A 25382-nucleotide genomic window follows, 5' to 3' on the forward strand; every position below is an offset into this window, starting at 1 on the left:
CAGTTCGTCAATCTTAATGCTCGTTAAAAAGTTCAATGAAATATTTCATGAAACTTGTCTTTTAACAGTTTCTTCATCAAAATATTTTTAAACCTCAAATTTTGGCAGTCATATAATTCAATCATACTATTATAAATAACTTAAGCCGTACTGTACTATGCATTTCTGTCATTTTCTCTCAGCTCCAGTAAAAATTCGTCTTTAATTTAATGTACATCAAAATTAATTTTAAATTTAAAGTATTTTCTTTTCACGTTATTGTAATAAAACCTATAATTACCCAAAATATCGGTTAGACTTTTTCTTTTCTTTTTTGCTTTTGTTTTGAGTAGAAATAAATGAATTATCTGTTGTTATTACCTGCAAAATATTCTTATTTAAGTAATAGATAATTTTTGCATGTATCATTTTTTAAAATTTTTAACGAAGCAATTTATTTAAATGGTATTTGATTTTTTAACTAGTAGCAGAAGCATTTATGTTATTATTGTCTTTTTAATATTGATTACTGACTGCCTTTTTCCACCCTTAATACTCACTACAATCTTCATTTCTATATTTTATATAATTTGGTCACTTCAATATAGATAGCTCTTAATAACTTCTTCAGTGAAATATTTTTAAATTTCAAATTTTCAGTCATATATCTCATATTGCTGTAGAAACTTTACACCTTTCTGTTCATTTTACTATATTCTTTTAATTTCCAGTAGTTCCTTTAAAATTTGAACTTTAATTTGAAATAAAAATATGGAAGGGATTAAACTTTAGTTTGAACAAAAACTTTTACTGAAGCCAAACAAGTTTTTATAAAAAATATGATTGAACAAATCGTGCACTTATGTGTACTATAGTAGAATATTTTTCATAACTTATGCAATGTTTCAAAAAAAAATATATTTAATAAAAATTTGTTTGGTTTAATCAATAGTTGTATTTCCAGTCTCAGTTTTGACATAATTTTCTTCATTCTCTCCTAAGGAAAATGTAGAAAAAATGTTATATTTTCATTCATTTTTTTTCAATACAAATTTTAAATATAGAATGTTTTGTAAAAAGGTAATATTAGCAGTTAAAAACAATATGTGTTTTTTAAAATTATATTAGTCACTAGAGAAGAAAAAAATGCCGATGCAAACTTTAAATCTGTATGTTAATACTTTTGTACTTCTTTTATTAAATAATGAATTTTTTAGTATACATTAATTTTTATGGTACTTTGTTGAGGAAAATTTTCCTATATCTAAACAAAATTGCTAAAATCCCTTAGGAATATTTGGAGACTGATTTTATGGTAAAATAATGTACAAAAACATTTTGATGATTCATTATCAAGATAAAAATTTAATGATAACTGTATAAAATTTTAATTTATTTAAAGAGTTCAAAAAAAAAAATTCTACTATTTATATAATGGCAAAGCGACATGGACATGCAACGAATTGAATAATCTTTCAATTAAAATAAGGAATCTGTACCAAAAACACATAAAATTATAATAAATACATGTATATAACCTAATTTAATATCTAAAAATTAAATTAAACATTCATATTTTTTAAGAGTAAAAAAAATTAAACATTTGTTTCGACGCATTTTTGATATCTATGTATTTTAGTAGCGGTTTTAGAAATTTCATATATGATTTGTAAGTGTGTCAAGTTATTTACGTCTAACTATCAATAAAAAAAGCATTTTTGAAGAAAATGTTTTTATTTTAATGCAAAATAATAATTAAAAAATTCGAAAATTTTAACGAAGCAAGTGATTTTTTTGTGTAGCCACATACCTTAAGTTATTACAAAAACTTTATCTTTAAGAATAAAATTTTTTTTTCTTTTAGATCTTACAGCAATCTATATTTATTTTAAAAAATGCAATTATTACAAATTCTTATTAAATTTGATTAAATAATATTTTTTGTAAAGCATATATATCAATTTCACTATTTCATTCACAATGATAACTTACTTCCGTGTATATGATATTATGAATATTTATGATGGGAAAGAAACTAAATATTGGAAATAATATGGATTTAAAATTAAAATGACAGTGAAATGAATTATTCGTAATTTGTTAATTGATTGATAAAATAATTTATCAAATATTCACTTAAAACAAGATATGAATTAAATGCAGAAATTAAAATTAATTTGTGTAAGAGAAGTTAAACCGGGAATTAGTTTTAAATATGTACATTTTCAATATTTAATTATGTTACTTATATCCACTTATGCAATTGCAACTGAAAACAACAACAATAATAAAAATATAGCAACCAAGCAAACAAGAAGGGCTTCATGTTAGGAAAAAGATGAGGGAAGAATTTTTACAGTGACGACGCGGAGATGCCGAGGAATAAAGTTGTTAAATCTTAACAAAAAAAAATTATATAAATTTTAAAATTAAATGTGATTTGAGTGTGAAATTAAATAACGATTATGTGCAAAGTTTCCTACTATGTCCCAGCCTTCATTTGACGTCACTGGAATTTTTTTAAAAAATAGTTACAACTTTTTTTTAATTATTTTTTTTAACGAAATGCGTTTAAACATTAAGACTTTTTGTTAAAAATGAGAATATATTTATATTTTGATGCTACGTAAAACGCTTTAAATTTTGAAAGAAAATGAATAAAATTCTAAATTACTTCTTCATGAAAACTAAAAAAGTTTTTAAATATATATAATTTCAAAAGAAAATTGATCTAAAAAGCAGGCATTTTTTTATTTTATGAAAAATAAAAGTTATATTCTAAAAAATATTGAAAACTTACATATATGAGTGTGTGTGTATTAGTGTTTTAAAATCTAACTTAAATATTAATTAATTTTTAAATTTTTATATTAATTTAGCTTATATTAACTTTATTCTAAAATATCCTCTTATTTCGAGATACAATTCCCACTTCTTTTTTATTTAATTAATTCTCCACGCGCTCTAGAATACTGGTGATTTCAGAATTTTCTCACTCTCCGAATGAAGGGATAAAAATTCCTAATTCTTATAACATTCTTTTAAAGATACTTAAAATTCCTTTTCATAAGTTGACACGTGTAAAGAAAATCCCCCATCAAAATTTCATAGTAAAGTCACTGAGGGGAAGTATTTCGGTTAGAAAACTGCCGATTTGAGCCTTTTCTCACGCTCTGAGTGAAGCGATAAAAATTCCCACTTCTTATAACATTCTTTTAAAGATACTTAAAATTCCCTTTCCTGAGTCGACGCGTGAAAAGAAAATCCCCCATCAAAATTTCATTGTAAAGTCACTGAGGGGAAAACTTTTCGGTGTCTTTTGCTCTTGTGTCGCATTGTATACTGACATCGCTTACAGCGTCTTCCCTGTACAAATTAGGAATCCTGAATGAAATAAGTCGAAGTTAACATTTCAAGGTAGCATGTTTAAATTACCTGAAAATTTACATAAAATTTAAACAGATTAAACAAGTAAAAAACAAAATTATGGTTTTCAAAGTTTATTTTTTGTCGTGACCCCTTCGTAATATAATATTTATACGATAATTAAATTTGTTAGCCAACACAACCAGTGAAATAAAATTCTTTTCGGAAAAAAAATGTAAATAAAAATAATGAAGAATAAAGAAAAAAAAGAATGTACAAATAAATAATCAAACAAACGATGATTGGCAGACGAAAAAAAAAAGTGTAAAACGAGAGAGTAATTACAAATTAAGGCACAAAATTGCGTCTAAAAATTAGGCTCTAATTGTCAATGATAAAGAAAAAATTATTTCACAAAAATTTGTTTAACAGATTTAAAATATTTTTTAAAGGATATATTTTCAAAAGTTTGTAAACATACATATATATATATCAATTAGTAGTAAGTAAAGCATTGATATATTTTTTTAAAAATATAGAAGACAATACAAATAATTTTTTAAAGTTTAAAAAAGATTCAAATTTTCAAACGAAATATCGAAGCATTATAATTTTTTATTCGCCCATCATTATTTTATTTTTATAATTTATTATTTTAAGTTTTTTCATCGAAAATGATCATATTTTTAAAATTTACTTATGCTATTTGTTATAAAACAATGATAATTTGCTTTAAAAATTTACTTCATGTCGTAGCAAAATTAAATCCTTGCGTGTATGAAAGCAATAATAAACTAAAGCAACGAGGAATATAAATATAAATTATATTGAATAATGTATTTTTTTTAAATGTTGAAAGTATCCAAAAAGAAAAGAAAAAATCTATTCAGATTTACTATTACAGGGAAAATTTTGAAGCATTTTTGGTGTTTCATAAAAAAAAAAAAGTTGATCTCTCTCCACACCATTTTTAATACAATTGATTTACAAAATCTATGGTTATATTTGAAATAGAAAAAATTAGCTATAATATACATGTAATTAACAATATTTACACTATTATATAAAACGAACTATAGCGAAACTAAATATAAAAATCAGGAAACTCCGTGCAGTTCTAAGTAAAGATTTCCAAAGTTTATAATTTCAAAAAAAAAAAAAAAAAAAAAAAAAAAAAAAATGGAAACCCCAAACTTCAGACCCATAATAAGTATTGGTCATTTCCGAGAATTCTGACCCTCCCAAGCACTATTCCTTGAATTGAGTTCATTTTCCCACGAAAAAAAGGAGATCAGGGAATAAAGACACAGGTGTTCGCTTTCCATCTGCTTCAAACTGCTATTAACCCTCTGGCTTCTTAATTCTTTAAAATCACTATTTAGATGTGATGTTTAGAAATCAGTTCAAATATTTTTCAAACAAAATGAACTGATACTATATGTTACACTATAATAAAAATCTATAATCGTATAAATAAACACTCTAAACTGCGAAAAACGCGGGCCAGAAAAGGGGCTGATTGCCAACCCGCGGAAATCACGACATACGCAGCTGGAGGGTTAAAGTATTTACAGACTAGAACGATTGCTAAAATAAAATGTTGTATGGATCTGAATACACGGCCATAAGTTAGTATAATTAAAAAAAAATGCATTTTCTTCAAATTACTTAACATAAAAAATATCTTATAATCATTTTTACATATTGATGAAGTTAAAATGGGTTTTGTTTTACATTTTGTGTTTTTGGACAGCTGTTTTGATGTGGTCCACATATTTTTAATGAAATTGATGTCGGGGGACTGTGGTGGTGTGTGTAACTGCTGTTTACAATGAAAAATACACCACATTTTGGCGTTTGGCCGTGTGTTTGGGATCATTTCTATCAATCGTTGTCCTGATAGAAAATGAAATATCCATCTAAACCCAAATTTTTAGCACTTTCCTTTAGATTGTCGCAAAATATATCCAAGTAAACCAGATGGCTCATAACTAATTTTCCTACCCCGGCTGAAGTAATACAACCCCAAATCATGACGTAGTCACCACCCTGTTTAAATGCGGGATGTAAATTTTTTGGATGCAAAGCGATATTAGGCTTTCTCCATACGGTGCGATGACCATCACTGCCAAAAATGTTGAATTTACTTTAATCACTAAGTATTTCCTTCCTAATGTTATTGGTCTTCAATTAATGAGTTTTTGCAAACTCCAAACGTTTTTTCTGATTTTGCAAGCTGATAATTAGTTTCTTTCTAGCAACTCTACTTTTATATCCAGCTTAACTAATTACATGTCGAATAATTTCAGCACTTACACTTCTGCCTATAATTTTAGAAAATTCTGCAACAAGTTGGATTACATTTGCTTTACCATCAGTCTTGATTTCTTTCAAAATTTTCCTTTTTGTGACATTACTCAGAATACTTTTCCTTCATCTTCCACATTTATTTTCAATCAATCCATCATTTTTAAATTTTACATTGACTTTATGGACACAATTGTGGTTTCTACCAACAATTTCAGCTATTTCGCGATAAGATTTTTCTTTTTTAAATAATCTTAATACGAATTTCCTTACATAAATACTGTTTTCTCTTAGAAGAGCCCTTTTCCAATTTCTCAATTTCTTTTCATCCTTATCATTACAAATCAAAATACAATTATTAAAAAAAAAGCCAGACATATTTACATTGATTAATCATTATTTGATAAAATTAGGAAAATATAAAGTTTAAATTGAAAAAAAAAATCCAGTTACTTTTGTTAACTTCAATGGTTTTTAGATGTAGCAACATAGGCCGCCTTTTAACACTACGTCCATTTCTTTTAAAAGTTCTGAATCTAAAAAAAATTTACTTTATAGTATGGTTTCATAAATACTGCTTTGGTTTATTTATATTTGTAATTTCTTAATCAATATTCAAAGTACTCCTATCAAATTTGTAAATACACTTCGCTAGAATTCACAAAAACTTTGGTGCACGATGGTCTAGCGGTAAGGTCTTGGCTTCGGAACCGGAGGGTTTCAGTTTGAGACTCGATTCCACCAAAGAACCGTCGTGTAAGCGGGTCTAATGCACGCTCTATCCGTCGGGGCCAAAACGTCCTCCCGCTGGTGGGGTGTGAAGTTTATAGAGGGAGGGGGTAGTTCAGGAGTCGTCCTCGTCATTTGATCACGTATCAAAATTACGAGGTCCGTCCCAAAATAGCCCTAGTGTTGATTTAAAATGGGATGTTGATATAACTAAACTAAACTAAACTAAACACAACCTTTGTGAAGTTCAACATACTTAATTGCACTTACTTTTATCATAGGTTGCTACAGCATTGAATGTAATCTCCTCTGATGAAAAATTGACAGCATATATAAGAGATTAGCATATATTAACTTATCTCATATGTTATACGAGATTAGTTTGTTAAAATTCTCATAATCTCAGTTATCTATATTTAAATCTACAAAAAAAATCATTCGTGCTTAGTAAGCTGAAAAAGCTTGCATGTCTAAAGAAAATATTGAGTTACTTCAAAGATTAAAGATATGTACAAGTCTAATAGTTTAATATCATACGACTGTTGACTTAAAGGTAAGAAGTGAAGCATAAGAAATTCAAAAAGGGGAAGGTGTTCTTTATGTATTATGATTATTGAGATTTCGCTCATTGATGAACAGGGTTAAAGTAGGAAAATTTATTACTGTATTGTGGCAATTTTTTGCCCAAAATTAAATTTCAAATGTTCCTGTGAATGTGCATATATTTCACAGACGAAATATCAAAGTAAATAATTAAAGCCTGAGCTGGTAATATCGATCCAGTTCTATACTAGAATCTACTTCGAATCAACAATTTCCAGAACATGAACCCACACGGTGCTGTGCTGTGAGAAGTTTACACTAGCTTTATACTTCGTGTATAATACTAATTAAGGTATGGATGACGTTCCAATATAGTTCTTCGACATGGCAAATAATTTTGATGAGGTTTTGTAAGTGAATTTAAAATTAAAAGATATTTTTGAATAAAGATTTTAAATAATATTGGGTAAAATATATGATGTTATTATGAGATGGTGGAGATTATAAAATGACAGTGATGAGATTATAAAATCTTAGTGAAAGTGTCTCTGTCATATTAAGTGAGAATACCCTTAAAAACAACATTTCATTTTATTTTACTAAGCATATTGATTTACATAATTGTTTTTTAGTCGTTTAGCATTTTACACTGTTGCGGCAGTGATGAATGTTTGGACGGAGCACCTGGATTCTGTGGTCCTATATCTCCGAGACCTGAAAGTCCTTTTTATTTAGACCTCGCTAAAAATCAATATTGCTTTAATCCTAGGTATTGTTGACGCTTTTTTCTTTTTATCTGGTAAGGAATTATTATTTAGTGACATGGTATAACTCATTCTTTCCTCTTTCCGCTTAACATTCACACACATAATCATTCATGCTTAAGAGAGAGGGGGGGAAAAATAGGAGAGACGAATACCTGTTTCCTGCTTTCTTTTGTTTCCTTGTAGCTGTTACTGGCACGTCTTCATCTCTTCCAACTGGTCAGTCTTCGCAAGGGCTCTGGTGGGTCAATGATAGTGACTTACCCACTCAGCCCTGATAAGGGTCAGCTATTCATTCTTTGAATGCCTAAACCCTTCTTCTTCATATTTTGCATCCACGCTTTCTAGTACGGGGTAGTTGACCTTTCTCTTCATTGTATCCAATCTATAAGAAGGAGTACCCTAGTCCGTCTTTTCTTTTTAGAATTGCAGCTGGCAAACAATTATATCTCTGATTACTTTGTGGTATGTTTGAGTGAACAAAAAGTTTCTACATTCAATTTTCCAAGTTCCATTTAATTCATTTTTCCAGAAATGTTAGAATATCGTCCGAAATTTTTTCGAAAGTTTTACTATTTTCTTCTACTTTTTCATACCCTTTTCCTGGTTTATTTTAATATTTATTATACACCATTTGTAAAACACTTCAATTAATTCAATGATACCAACATAAGCAGTCATTCAAACTCTTTAAAGCTTTTCCATTTGTGGAATCAAATATTTTTAACCATAAACCAGTATTTTGCTTTTTGATAATACTTGGATAAAAAGATTTAAAAGTTAATTTTGGAGCATATTTTATAATGGATTTTGATTCTTTTCAATAAATTTCTCTTAGATGCCCCAAAGATGTGTGCATCATTTTCAAATGAAAGAGCTATTTTTTTTTTTTTTTAAATATAGCTTTAACAAGGTGTTAATTTTCATTTTTTTCTGTTTGTAAAATTTGTTCAACAGAAAGACTACAATTAGCCTACAGCTGCTTGTACCGGCAAAATATACCTTCAAGAGGATGGTTTTAATATTTGCCAGTTAGACTTAGCTGTCAAGAGAAATTTGTAGCTGTAAGAGTCAGTGATGAATACTTTTGGATGGAGCACCTGGACTCTTTGGTTCTACATCTCGAAGATTTAATAGTTATTTTATTTATACCTAGTTAAAAATATTACATTAAGCCTGGATATTGTTGATGCCTTTATTTTCTTTTTATCTGTAAGAAAATTATTATTTAGTGACATGGTGTAACTCATTCATTCGTCCTTTTGTTATTTACATTGTTTTACTTTTTGCAAGGTTGACTGTGACATGGATTATGGCAGATTTTATTGAGACTTGTTTAAAAATGGATTCTTTTTTGGAAAACTTGGATTCTTTTTTCTAAAAGAATTAATTCGGAGCTTCGACCAGATGAGAGAATAGAGTTATCAGTTGATAATTAGCAATTGTGTTTCTCTCCTTGCTAGCTTATAAGATGTTGACTATAGAAATTTTGCCCTGACGAAGTCTGACTAACGAAGTCTCTTTAATGCTTTTTTTTCTTCACAAAAGCCGTATTTGGCTGTACTGAGGCAAGCAAATGGTGAACTTGAAAGCTTTGGATTTGATACCACCGGAAAAAAAATTTCCGTTAACTCTTTGATGTCAACGAATATTTCATGTGAATTTCAATTTTTTGGAGGATAAAATCAATGTAGAAGGAAAGGAAAGGAAATCTCTAGATTAAAAAAAAAATCGAATTTTTAGTATGTGTAATGCGGGAATGCTCCAAATTTTAATGATTATACAAAGTAAAAATTAACGAAATAAGTTCGTTTTTTAACAATGATTAGAGTTTGCACTTCATTCATTGATCTTAATTGCAAGTAAAATTTCTTAAAATATACTATTTTATTATTTTCAACATCGAATTTCAGTCGATTGCCTTATTTGTAGCATTTATCACATTTGGCGAACGATAATTTAGGATATCATTATTTCTATGACAAAGAGTTAATCGCATTCATGTTGAATTTGTTTATACACAATATCAGATCAAAATTATTCTGATTTATGTACTACTCATGCCCTCACAAGTATTCACATTTAGTAGCTTCGAAATATTCATAAAATGGTAACTTCTGTGATGCGTGGGGACTGTCGTATCGTAATGTTTAAGTGACTGCTTGTCGTTGTTTAAGAAAGTATACTAAAATTATCATGCCAACTTGTATAAATAGGTTATAGAGCATACATAGCTAAAATATATTGTTCTGGAAGAAAATTTTTGTATATTGAGATAACTCACTCTAATAAAAATGGAACCTAGAAAACTATTTGTCATTTTATGGCAAAAATTTTTCTCGCAAAAACTTGAACGTTAAAAGAAGGAGCTAATCGCAAAAAAGTCATAACAGATTAAGCATATATCAATAACCTGCAATGCTTTGTTATGTTAGTATATCCTTTAAATAAAAAAAATTCCTTGTACCATATAATTAACAATGGTATTTGCATCGAAAAGTTTTCATCTGTTTTATGCTTTCTGTATGACACCAATGAAAGTGACGGTGATGATGTGCGGTTTAAAAATTAAGTAAAATTTTTGTTGATAATGAACGAAACACAGAATGACAAGATAACCGAATCGTGGATTATTTATGAAAATTTCTCTATCAAGGTAAGATCAAATCAGTCACCCAACGTACGTCCATTTATGTTGCTATGCTCACTGATTCACACAAGTGTTTTCAAAACTTTCGCCGATATATGGTGCTTTACTTTTGTAAAGGTGATTTCATTATGTCTTATGGCAGTGTTTCACAGACATGTCAAAAAAAGCATCTAAAAGTCTTTAATATTGCAAAAAAAAAAAAAAAAAAAACCCTTTTTCTTTATTTTGCAGATGGTAAATGCGAGTCGTCAGCAGTTCCATCCTCTGCTTTTGAGCTTACAGGATGCCGACTATAGGAATTTTATTGTATCTCCTTCTGAGGAAAGAATGCTTTATAATACTTTAGAAATCTTCACCTGAAGGAATTTCCAAAACTTCTAATCATCTACAAGCAAGTCACATGAATTGCAGTCTTATAATGGGTAAAGAATCTAATGTAGGGGAAAAAAATTTATTTAAACTCAGATAAGTATAACTGTCGTTTATGTACTTCTGTTACAGGAAATGCTTCGAATTTTTATCATTATTGGAAGCAAAAATTCACAAAATGAATGAATATTTTTAATAATTATTTAAATATTTTTTAATGTAATGACATTAAATGTGTATGAACCTATAGTAGCAAATAATTTTCTTATTTGCAATACTGGATTTTCAAAAGCTTACATTTTACAATCTCCAATCAACGTTCTGTTAGCCAAGACAAATCAAATGATACAGACATTTACAAGTCCTCAATATTAAGTAGATTTGCAGTACATGATTAGATTTTAATTATTTAGTCATATGCTTTGCGATCCAGTTTCAAATCTATCCAAAACGTGAGTCGCGGGTCACGTTCCCCCCCCCCCCCCGTTATTACCGTTCCTTTGACACTGGCACTTCTTTGTGCTCGATGAATGCAAAACAGGGGAAGGTCAAGCCTCCTATCGCATTTTTGTCGTTTTAGAAGGAAGGGTGGAGGGGTAGTGCTTAACACATGTTTCAACCCGCTGTCTGATCTGACTAATTTTTTAGAGAGAAGTGGTCAAGGAAGAATATAGTAGAATGCTCTAGACCCCTTCATCAGGCCCTACATACTGATTATAATCTGTAATAAGTACTTTAAGTTTTTAAAGTAAGAAAAATATCAATGAAATCGGAAAAGCGGAAAAAGAGTAAACGCTCTGCCCTTAGCGTTATTTGTTCTTTCAATGCCATTAAATTAACACTAGAACTACCGATGTTAAATATACTATACCTAGTTTTACCACACTCGTCATATTGATTGCTTTTTGATCATTATGGTTTTTATTGTAAGTTTTGGCTTAGTTGGTGTAAATAAAAGAATATAATTTAACAAAAACCACATTTAATATAATAATTCATTAATTATTAATAAAAAACTCTAAGATAACAGTTTGTATTTGCATTTATCGGATATTCAGATAGATCTTTTGGTTCTAAATTGAATTGAATTGAATAAAATAGATCCCATATAACGGCTGAAAATTCCATTATAACGGCACTTTGGATCAATCGATATAATTTCTTATGAAAAATAGAATTCAAATTTTTCTAGAAAATATCTGAAAGAGATTTTTAAATGAATGTATATCGATGTCCATCATTGCATAGATAATGCATAAAATATTATAAACTTTCTAAACCGTATTTTGACGGGTCTTGGTATAAATAGTTGTAGGTCATATCGATTATAGAAGTTAAAATAGCAAAGTGAAAATTGAATAAGAATATGTAATTGTTCTTATATTTCATTAAAACTGGTCATAAAGTGCGAGAACCATACATGAATTATATCAAAAGCTTTATGCACAAAATTTGAAAACCATCAAAATGACGGTATTGCTATTTCTATGTTAATGACGATTGAATACTATGTGTTCTACTCAGAAATAATTCTTTACGGATCCTTTTAATAAAGTACTGAATTGCACTAATTTAGTATAAGCTACATTAACAAATTAATGTAAGGACAATTAATAATAATAAGGATAATTAATAATATAATAATTAATCAAATGTTTTATTTATAACGGAAAAGTATTCATATAAAAATAAATTTTATTTAAGGGGTTTCATCTTATTTTTAGGCTATATTTATGACAGTAATTATGGAAAATTCGCCAGACCTACATTGTTTGAATTTTTAAAACACAATCTGTTTATAAACAAAGTGATTCGGAAATTCTGAAAAATTTTAAGACTAATGACTCGGTTACTAATGAGGATAATAAGATGGTATTTGCATAAAAATTCTGTTGCAAAACCAAAGCTTTCTGACTGCGTATTTCATAGAGTAAACTGCAAGACGATTTTTCAGCTGACATAGTGGTACATAAATATTGGCCTGTTTGACTACTTACAAATATTTAATATTATTCTACCATAGAATAATTTGGCTGTTGAACAATTATTCTCACTTTTACAAGATATAATCACATCACCAATTTTTTTTTTTTTTTTTTTTTTTTTACTTATACGAATTACAGAAGAAGCTTTGCAATCATCTAGAAATTCAAACTCGATATTTTGACGAGTTTTCAAGTTTCAGAAACTTCTTGAGAGCGATAAACAAATTTTTGGCATTATGTTTGTCTATCTGTGAACACATTTCAAAAAACGCTTCGAACTAAATGGTTAAAATTGGATAATCGCAAATTGAAATTGCCGATACGTTCTCAGAAAAATCTGATTGACCGAACCACCGCAACAGCATTGTGTGGGAACTGAGGTTGAGTTCTAAGAACCATCACCGTCTTCAGTACAAGCTCACCCATAGGAGACACGTCCCGTAATCAGTAAAGGGAAGCAACCCCCCATACCATTTGTGTGCCTACATGGCTGGGGAGAATTAAACACCATACCTCATTCTCCTCTTTATATCTGAGTGGCTCTCTGATTTTATGCTATATATTAAATTTAAAAAAAGTGTTTGAGATATATGGTATGTTCATTTAATCGATTCTTTAAAACAATTTATTTTATATTCCTTAACCAATATGTTTGTAGCTTAGGTGACAAGACAAGCTAAATGAGGTATAAAGCGTTAAATAAACATTAAATATAAGCAGTTGGAATGTCTTAATTGAAAGTTCCTCGCAATAAATTGTCGCCAGTGCTTAGACATTCAAATTAAGATATATATATATATATTTAGTGCTCAACCGCTTTGTCTCAAAAGTGAAAATGGAAATTTGAAGCTATAAAATATCTGGTAACTGTTGTAATCAATTCAATCAAATGAAATAGCCGTATTAAAGGAGAAGATTTTTATGTTTAATCCTGCTTTCAGCAGATATGCCTTATTTTTTGAAACCTTAAGTTTCTTCGAAAGTATACTCTGCAGTTTCTGGGTACCAACTGTAAGAGATTAAATCTGTTTTAAACTTTTCAAACCCAGATGTTCTTTTAAAATGCAAAATATTGCACTTAGTAAATAGTACAAACAGATTAAGTAATTTTAAATTCAGATTGAATATTTCATTTATAATCTATCTTAAATCGTATCTAATTATTTTCTATCTTAATTTTATATCGTATATCTCATCTTAATAATTCTTTTTATATAGATTAACATTAGAGATAAGAAGTTTAGCTTAATTATATTAACGTCCCGTTTTTAAAGCAACACTACGGCTATTTAGGAACGTATGTCGTACTTTGGAACCACGGCCAGATGAGGACGAAACCTGAGCTTCCACCCCCTCTCCAAACTTCCACACCATATCAGCGGGAGGACGTTTGGCCTTGACGGATTTCGCGTGCACCAGAGCCGCTTACACGACGGTTGCTAGGTGAAATTGGGTCTCGAACCTGAAACCCTCCTTTCCGAAGCCGAGACCTTATTATCATGCCACCACGACACTCTAAGAGATAAGAGATTTATTGATATTACAACATGGTTTTACAAAAAGTTATTCTGCATTTCGAATGTTGATTTTAATGTGTTTACCGATAACTGTTTGACACTTCTTGGATTATATAATACAACATTTCAGTGTTGGATATTAAGAAAATAAGCTTCTGTTAATGATAAAGTAAATTATAAATTTAGAAATAACCATTAAATCGATGTGCGTATAACATTCATTAAAACATGAATAATACAATTAATACAATAATACAATGAAATTTAGTTTAATTATTTAACTCGAATGTAAAAAAACTTATAATTAAATTTTATGGTAATAATACAGCATTAACGATATTAAATATTCCTTTAAAATTGCTATGTTGCTTATTAATTTTGATAAGAAAAAATGTATAGCTGATGGAAAAAAAAAGTTATGTTTTTCATTTCTAAATTTAGCAATATCTTATATCGCTAAATTCTGTATTGATGCAAAATGTCTGTATTGATGCAAATTCATAAATAAGTAGCCGTGATCAAACATTTTTATAAAAAATAATTTTATTAAAGTTTTAAGTAAAATTTCATGATTTTAGTTTGATAGTAAATCTCTTCTAATAATAAAGTTGAGTGTTATGTTTGTGTATTACATGTTTCTGAGCGTGCACTGGCCCTCAGTAAGTCAAACCGTTTGATGTGCAGCTATCAATTCTTTCAATTTTATCGTATGTATTCCTTGGAAAGATAGGAATATGCACTTTGGGATTATTTTTTAAATTTTAATTAGCTTAAATTAAAGATGGATTTTGACATTTTCTCACAAATTATTTCTGAAAATATATTATTGGACAAAATTGCTCTTTTTATTTTTCTCATAATTTGAAGAAAAATATCTTTTTAATGATACCCATTTAAAAGCCTAGCAAATTTTTCCAGATTTTCAGGATTTTTTAAAACATGTTTTTGCTTAATTTCCAACAATCCATTGCCTTCTTTCATTGATTGTTCAAACTGTTTTCATTATTTTATCAAAAGTATAATCACTTGATTTTCTTTCATTACTAAAACCTAAGGATGGAGTATTGTGCTTAGTATCTTTTTAGTTTGCAGGCAAATAATAAGTGAATTTATTATTTTTCGAAAGCTAGAAGAGAAACAAACTAAATATAATTTAACCCTTTACACTTGGAAAAATAATTCGATGCATAATTATTCACTTAATACATGGATATATTTATTATTACACCAAAAAATAAATACATGGAGCTGTTTAAGTTGAGTTTCCCTGAAAAACGAATATACATCTTTTTAACATTCTGGAGGTATTTTTAACAGTTAAAATTAAATAAATAAATAGAATGTCCAAATGATGCACCGTTTTAACTGATGACTGAGAGAAAGAACATTCGAGTGGAAAGGGGTAATAGCGCTTTGATGTCATGGAATTGGGCTTTGTTAGGAAAGTTCATGTATACATTGAAAAGAGTATATATAAGATTATTAAAATAACATGATTTTAATTTCTGATGATTTGATGGAATTATGGTCCTGAAATTGCGTGTATACAATTTAGTTGAAATTAAATACAGCCGATATTCCCAGTAAACCAACAATTGCGAAAGGAATCTAGTTACTGACATACAAGAGAATTTTCATTCACATAATTATTCTTAATATTACGGCAACGGTTTCTCGTTATTTCCATTGACTTTTGCACAAACTACAGAATTCTTTAAACAAATCATCAGATTTTTTTTTTTCCAAAGCAAGATATTTGCAATATGACATAAATTCTTCAAAAAGAACTGCCTGAAAACTGGTCTTACAAACCAAAAGACTGATCGATTTACAGAAACACATTCGTCGTTCTGTTCTTGTTAAATGCTAATGTTAAATAAAGACGCAGCAGTTCTAAATCTATAATAGGAACTCTTCTGCGTCAGTAAACAGAATAAAAATTTATTTAAATAAGTTTTAATCATGGAAAAAAAGGTTAAAAGAAAAACATCCAAATAAAAAAAAATGAGTCTAAAGTTGGAAATAATTGCATTATTTTGGAAATACGAAAAGCGAAAAATTAGGTTCTGCGTAAATTAATCAGATTTCTTGTTTTGTGAACCTTGCAGGAAATGTATACTTTTAGAGTATATTGAATTTTCAAATGTTGTCTCTCGATGATATTTGAAGGATTATTTTAATTAAAATAAGAGTGTAATTAAAGAGTTTTTAAAATTCAGCAAACACATGTGTTACATGTATTTGATTTTTGATTTTTTTTCCCTTACACTAGACTTTGTTTATAGTTACAAAAAAAAAGCATCGATACAGAAATTAGTTTTTGAATTTAATTCATTCTTGATACGGAATTTTTTCTTGCAGCAAGTAATTAATTATATGTAATATTTATATTTTCTGTTACAGAAGGCTCTAATTTTTTATGCACTCTATACTTGTTATGTAGCATATACAACATCAAAAATCGTGTTTGAAATCTCATTGTGAAATTCAGAAGATAACAGACTTCCCAGACATCCTACCGCCTTTCTTTAAGTCTAGAATTAATGCAAAAGACATTTCAAAGACTGAAGTACACCTTTCGTAAACAACAGAAAAGTCATCCCTTCAATTCTTGTACAGATTGACACGTTTCTTGTTTAGTTTTATAAAATGTAGAGAATTAGGCAGACATTTCTCTGGTTAATTTTATAACTATATTTTTACTTTCTCTTCTTCGAAGAGAAAATATTGTAATTTTTAGTAATTCGAACATAAGATTTTGACAAATCTATACTTTCAGAACAACCTGAATATGAAAAAAACATTTAGTGAATTATGATTGTCTGTGAATACATTAATGCAAAAACCTTTCGAGCTAGATAGATGAAATTTGGTATATGATATTTATAATAAATATGCATGATTTTATCAAGTTTTGAACGAAATTTATTCAACGTGGGAAATTAATATAACTAGAGCTATTCGAATAAAAGACAAAACAATAAGTACAAAAAGATGAAAGCTAGATGGATAAAATATGATGCACAGATTTAACATCTAAAGTGTAGATGTGTAAGTATATCAAATTTCTGCCAAAATGCATCAAGGGGTTGACCGTCTGTTGGTTTGTACTTTCTGAAGCATGTAAAAGCGGTAATTCAAGAATTCAATGATTAAATCACGTGAAATTTTGGTATATGATTTTATGAATGTGCGTCAAATATTGTTTCCGATCGCTTAGAAACAAATGCATCCAAAATATACATTCGATGTTCTGATTATTGTGTATTAACCGCTTTCCAGCTATTAATCCTTAAAGATTGCTCATTAATAAACTTTTTCGTGATCATTGTCCGCCAATAATACAATCCGTATGTGCATTTTTTTAAAGTTACGAGAAAGTTTCGGTGAGATAATCCTAGCTGTTTTAATATGAATTTATTGTATTATGTATTGATAGAACAGTATAAATTTACTATATAACTTTAACTAACTTAAGTATATAAATTTGCTGTATTGATATAAGAGTCCATTTAAAATATTTTGTTATTTAAATTAGGCAGATGTACTTTCTGTATGCACGCATATAGATTCACTAACTTCGAAAAGTAATAATTGATTAAATTGGGACATTGCGCAGATGACATATTTTAATTAAATAGTTAACTGTTTTTGACGAGTGTACTCGTCATGGAAAAAGAAGAAAATTTTGTGTTATGAGGATTTTATTTATCAGGAGTATTAAGTAGTGACAATTTGCAGTTTGAATTACAATTTTAATAAAAACTCAATTTAGTATTCGTAAAATTTAAGACGTTTCAAATATTTTGAGGTTTCGAAATCAAAGGAATAAATAAAAGATTATTATGCGTTGTACCATGCTTTGCTCAATTCCATTCTCTAACAACAAATTAAAATCAAATTAATTTTTTATGTTTATTTTTGTTCAGAAGCGAAAAATGTATTTTAGTTTTACTAAATAAATAAATCTGATTATTGAAATAAAAAATAAAATACATTTCATTACAACATAATTTCATATTGTATGTTTAACGAGTAAACTCGTCATCGCTCAGTTTTGGTGATACAATTTAGATACACATTTTCCGAAGAGTTCGAAATACTTAACTACGAGAATAACTATAATAGGTGAAACGCTGTAATAAAATTTTATTTGGAATTCAATGACTTATTTAGAATGTGCATGTTGCATATTTTCGTTCATTTCTTAATCGTTCTCATCATTGAATTATCTTCTCCCACAAAATAATTTAGCATTGATACTATATATGAAATCAGAACGCAAATCGGACAATTTTGAAAAGTTTAGATCCGATTTCGAGTCTGGACAACGCTCTGATAACAAGTGGTTTTTCGTATTTCACCAGTTCTACCTTTGACATTTCTCAATCACTACAAAGAACGAAACGGGGAAGTATAAGCATGCAAGATTCCGCATTGTTATTTCCGGGTGGCGGGGACCTTGACACTTCCCATGTCAATGACCATTCTATTTCATTGTCAAATGTACAAGATAAATTGCTTCTCCTTTTTCCAAAGACCTCACCCCTCCATTAACAAAAAGGGGAATAAGATGAGAATTCTGAAGGGGCTTTCAGAATTCGAATATATGTTATCAGTCTCTTCTAATTGGCTGCACCTGGAATGTTCCGCCAATGTAAAATTGAAGAAATTTTGTCCATTTACTTTCATTTCCTTATTGCATATATCAGTTGGTCAGCTTCGTCAGAACAAGGTACATAGTGAACCTGCTGTCCAGCTTCTGCTGTGGTGTGTTTGATTCTTCACTAAATTCATTGCTATGCCGACTACAAACAGATTTAACGTGCAGAAATTCTCATCAACATTGCTGTTGGTGTATGGGACAGGAAAGACGCCCAATACCTTTCCGCATCAGTGCTTCATTTTGACTGAAAATTCAAACGATGTCTTTGAAATGATTTGCAAATTAAATACGATTTTTGCTGTCGAATTTCAATCAATTGCGATGCACTTGATAAAATATGCTTCGACAACAAATTTTTGTTCTTTCCCGAAGCTTCCTTTATCAATATTTGTGCGATTGTCGGGGACTCCAAGTTATTTCCAGTTTCTGCTGTTAAGCGCGTTAGCTTTAAAAATGACCTGGGAAGTGTTTAAAGACTTACGTTGTTATGCTTTCGTGAAGCTGATTTCATTTAGTTTAACATCAGTATACAACAGACATTACTCAGATTTTTTCGATTTCTCTTTTAATCAGGTCGAAACTTTGGGCTCTTATTGCAGAAGGATCAAGGGTTTGATCACCGAAGATAACAGAGGACATTTCCCTATCCATCGAAACCGAGAAGTATTGGGCCTGCTTACAAGTTTGGAAAATGTGAACTACGAAAATTTCGAGCTTGATGGCCCTCAGCTGTTTACGCTGTACGGTATTTTAAATGATCCAGATCTTGAAGACCATACACCATATCGTGACGAGTATTGTCCAGAGAATGGAATAAGTGGACTTTCTGAAGGATGCTGCTATAGATATTTATGGTCGTATAAACGAAAAATAATGTATGGGGAAGAATATTTTTAGAATGAAATGGTGCTGTGTAAAATAATTCTACTTTCAATGAAACGTCGTTGCATAAAATTAATAAAGATTTTGAAATCAATAAATAAGTGTATTAATATATTTCAGCTATCATCTTACTATTGTCAATATTGGAACCAAGTGAGTTGAAATATTTTGATGTTTATTTCATTATTAAATGCCTTGAGAATTTAATAATGTTTGAAAATTTCAGACAATTTGGATAATTTTTATATGAGAAAATTTCTTTTAGCTTGTCTCTTTTAATTATTTGTTTATTAAATTTTTCAATAAGAGGAGAATTCTTTTAGATAGTTTCTTTGAATTTTTTCTTTATTAAATTTTTACCAATTTGATATGAAATTTTTTTTTTAAAGTTGTTTTTTTTAATTATTTCTTTATTAATTTTTTCCAATTTGATATGAGAAGAATTTTTGAAGTTCTTTATTTTAATTATATCTTTATTAAATTTTTCAGACTTTTCGATATGAAAAGAATTTTTTTTGTTTCTTTTATTTCTTAATTAAATTTCGCAAATTTCTTGATATGAGAAGAATTTTTATAGTTTATTTTTTTTAATTATTTCTCTATTAAATTTTTTGATATGAATAGAATTTTTTTAATTTGTCTCTTTTAATTATTTCTCTATTAAATTCTTCTAATTTTTTGATATACGAAGAATTCTTTTACTTTGTCTCTTTTAATTATTTCTTTATTAAATGTTTCAAATTTTTTAATATGAGAAAAAAATTTCAGTTTGATTCTTTTAATCATTTTTTCATTAAATTTTAAAAATATTTTGATAATATTTGCTTTTTTCTTAATATAATTTTAACTTTTTTTAAAATTTAATACCAAGTGAATGATTAATTTTCATTGTGTTTTAATAAATATATTTTCGAATTATTAATAATTAAATTTGAAATTATTAAATTTTATTCATTTTTGCTTTTATTGTAAGAAAATAGATCTTCGTTTATATGAATTAATTAAGTGAGCAGATATTAATTAAAATAAAATATATTTAAATTTCAATTATATTTTTAACTAATATTTCTTTGAGTAATTTTGTTTCATAATAACTGCAAAAATTAGAACATAAAATTATCAATATCATTTTAAATATTATAATTTTTGTTAGCAATGAATGCTGCTTTGTTAGCGATCACTTTTAAAATTCAGTAGAGAATTAATTATAAGCCAAATTTAAAGAACAGATTTTTTCATAAATGGATAAACAGCAATTTTTTCCCAGTTGTTTTTCTCTGAAGTGTTAAGAAAAATGAATGAAAAGTAAAATGAAATTATTATTGAATCCAGAATTTTAAAAACATATACATAAAATAACAAAAAAATTTTGAACATGAAATGTAAATAGCAAAGTAAAATTATTTGGAAACGTTGTTTCGCTTCAAAATGTAACTTTTGTTATTACAAACTATACATTAAAAAAAAGTTAATAATTATTTTCATAATCTATTACATTTTAATTAAAAATTTCTTCAAAAGCAATTTGAATAAGATTTTATACAATGAAAATTTTGAGTTAGGTGTTGTTTAAAAATGATTACTCTTTTTACAGTAAATTATGTTTATTTTATATTTGAAAAAAAAAAAAAAAAAAAGAAAAGAAAGAAAGAAAGAAAAATCGAAAAACTTATCTGTTCAGAATTAAGGATGAAATAATTTGTCAGAAAATATTGAATACTAATTGGTTAAATGGTGATTGTTATTATTTTCTTCTTTTGAAATATTAAGAAAAATCAATGAAGAGAAGAATAAATTGAAAATTTTGGTAGAAAATACATAAATTAATAAATGATCTTTAATCAGGAAAAGAAATATAATAATGCATATTAGCAAAGTATAGTTATATAAATTATAGAAATACAATGAGAAATTATTTAAAGAAGCTGTTTTTTTTAATGAAAAAAGAATTTGGTGGGAAAATTTTATACTAAAATATTTCCATTTTTCAATCTTACGTTCTTAATTTTTACTAAACTTTTTTTTACTAAAATTTTTACTATATAAGCATAAGGACCATTTCTCTCTTCTTTATCCACGTAAAAATTTTCAGAGGTTACTTGGAGAAGATAAATTAAAATGTTTAGATGAATCATGATTATAAGAGTTACAAATGTATGAAAAAAATAATATTTAATGATTTTTACCCACTGTTCATAAGCAACATGTGCACAACACTCAGGCTTCTGTTATGTAGTTCTTTAAATAATTTGTTTTTAAAACTTGTCCCTCTCAAATATAAAATGATTAAGAATATATAAAAAGCAAAATAATAAAACTGAATTTAATGGTCAGAAAAAAATAAGCAGATGAATGAAAACTAAATGAAGATTTTTGTATCAAATTTCCGATTAGATTTGATACTTAAAGGTGAAAAGGTGTTGTTTTCAATGAAAACAGGCACTGATATATAGAATTTTGAATATTTAAGGTGTCCGGGACACATTAAAAAATTTTATTAATTACTTTAGAATTTCAAAAATTTCTTGTACTGATTAACCAACTAATAAATCAAATCAGTTAAAATCCAAGCATAATTAATGTAATATCCCTGTTCACAAGAGAACATGGGCGAAACGTTATAAGCATATTATATATATATATATATATATATATATATATATATATATATATATATATATATATATATATATATATATGAATGTAGGATCGGTTCAGGCTCTAGGTACCATGATCGGTGAACAGAAGAAATTTTCCTGAATTCATGTCATGAAAACCATTGCAATAGGTAGTCTTCCTGTGTGAATCTACCTAAAAATTATGCCAAATTTCTTGATTGTAGATAACGTTTAAAATTTGAAACCTGTTTTAGAACTTGATCTTATCAGTCACACAACTGGCTGTTAAAAAGCATTAATTAATAGTTTTACGATGTTATATTTCCCGTAAACAAATGTTATACTTTCAAATGCGGCAACGTCTTTCTAATTTGGTGAGAACAAGAAATGCTTCAATATCTAATGAAAAATATTAGTTGTAAAACAGACAAGATTGACTGCTTGACCTGGAGAATTAATACGGAGAATTTGGAGAATTAATACGATAGTAGTAGTATCCTAAGCTGGAAAAACTAAACATAATGATGGATCATAGTGTTTTTTTATTTTTATTTTTAATTATCCAGTATGGGATAATTATCCAGTATGGCACCGTTAATTCTGTCAATTCTGCTTCAATCAGTGGTGAAGGGGAAGTCGGCTGCACACAAGCAGAAATATGACGTCATTCAAAATATGTTGATTTTTTTTTCACCTAATGCTTTACATTTGAACAATTTAAGTTTCTTCAAAGCTTTTCTAATTTTATAAAGATTTTCAAGACAAGGGACTCCTTGATTTCTCAACTCCACCCCTTACGTTCACTCTCTCAACTCTACAAATGCCTGCAGTCAAATTTATAAGAAATAAAATTAACTTAATGAAGTACACCCCTTTAACCCTTTCAAGACTGGCAGGGCCTTTAAAAACATTTAAACCAATGAGAATTTTATCAAATCGGTCTCCAAAGAGTTAAAGCAAATCTTCAATGAGTAAAAAGTCGGAGAAAACATTCACACAATATTAATTTTGCTAAAATTTAATATTTTCATCATTGAATAATCGAAACAGAGGGAAAACAATTAATTGAAATGTTAAATATGGATATAATAAAATTTATTTATGTTGAAAATGTTTGAAAAATTAATTAATGTACTTAAAATATATTTGCATAATTTGATATTAATGACAGTAGATTTACACTTTTTAAGCGGTGTTAACTTATGCTTGCCGGATTAAGATATCGGACTAGGTTGGGAGGAAAGTTTTCAAAAAAAAAATGTTAATATGATTGTTTTTTTTTTATTATATAAGGAACAAAGAGATAAAAAAAGAAATTATTTAAATGTATACGTAGCTTTTGAAGGAAAAGCATATTTCGATGTAAATTTTAGCATTTATTTACAAAAAAAAAAAAAAGAAAAAAAAAAGTTGGAATTATTCTCGAGAGCAAAAAATTGTTACAGTTTTTCATTTTTCTTTCTAAAATTACATGTGAAATAAAACTGAAAGTGTAACTAAGAATTATATTCAAAAATAAAAAAAAAATGTGTAATATAGGAAATACTATAGCTATGAAATTTTGGAATTTTTTCAACGATATTTACATTAAACAATCATAAATCCACATCTAAAGCAATCAAAATCAAATCCACAGTTCATTACATTCTGCGTAACATAAAAAGCACTAATTATAAATTTCATCAAGTTATCTCCATTATTTTTTGAGATATGACGACACTCTTACAGTAGAATTATGAGAAAAAAAAACAACTATCTCTTCAGAAAATGCATTTAAAGTTTTTAAATGTTTATAATAAGCCTCACTTACGTGTCAGTAGTTTGTTATAACTTGGATTCTAATTGACATAGAGAAAAAATAAAGATTTCATTGGAAAGAAGAAGTACCTATTTTTTGAAACTGTAAAATAAATCTGAATTTTTTTATCCAAATTCATGTTTTTAACCTAGTCAGATACCTTAAAAGGCGAGATGGAATAAGATTTAAGTTAAATTCTTATTTGATAAAGTATCGTCCCAACTTTTTAGCATAAGAAAAAAATAATCCAATCTTGTGTAATTTAAATTATATATCTTTCTTCTTATTATTGCAGAAAAATTGAAAATAATATTTTAAATATTTTTATTAATTCAATATTTTTAAATTATTTGTAATTAATATTAATTACCTAATTAAATCTAATATTAATTAGAATAAATATTTTTTTTTATTACCTCAAACAATATTTCAACTTTAATTTATTTCCAAAAGCTTTTGATATTCCTCAAGCTCCTTAAGATGTGCAATATAGCTGATATATTTTACTGAAGAAATATTTTAGTACCAATACCATTAGCATCAAATGGTGAACAACAAAGAAAACTCATTAGTTTAGATTAGTTATATTTACATCTCATTGCAGAACATCACGAGGGCTGTTTCTTTCCATCGTAATTTCAACCAACGCTCGAGCTAGTAGCTCTTCTCCAAGAATCCCCGTTATATCAATGGGAAGAAATTCATCCCCGGGGATTTAATGTGCACCAGGCTTGCACAATAATTCCTTAGGCGAATTCACAAACTCTAAAGCCTGGATTTTACTATAGGATCATATCGACCTCAGATTAAAAAGGGAATAAAATTGAATAATGTGATCAAGGAAATTTATGCCATGTAAGATAATTATAATTTTTTTTAATTCACTTACGAATGAAACAATTAATTTATATAAAATCCATTATCTTTATCAAAATTAAGTAATTATCTCATTCATTAATGTCTTATAGCGGACAAATTTTCGCATTTCGAATTGTATTTGAAAAGAAAGTTTGGAAGAAGAGGGAGAGGGTGCTCGAATTTAGAAATGAAGAACGCCGACGTACTGGGTTTATCTTCTTTCTGTGTTCTATTTGCGAGGGGTGTGAATGTGCCCCTCCCATCTGTAAAAATGGATTGTGCAAGCGAATGTGGCGCATGAAGTAGTTAAGTCGTACTCTTGGTTCTAGTTGGTGCTACTGCAAAAATAAG

The sequence above is a fragment of the Argiope bruennichi genome, chromosome 6 (assembly GCF_947563725.1).
Source record: "Argiope bruennichi chromosome 6, qqArgBrue1.1, whole genome shotgun sequence".
NCBI classification, from domain to species: Eukaryota; Metazoa; Arthropoda; class Arachnida; order Araneae; family Araneidae; genus Argiope; species Argiope bruennichi.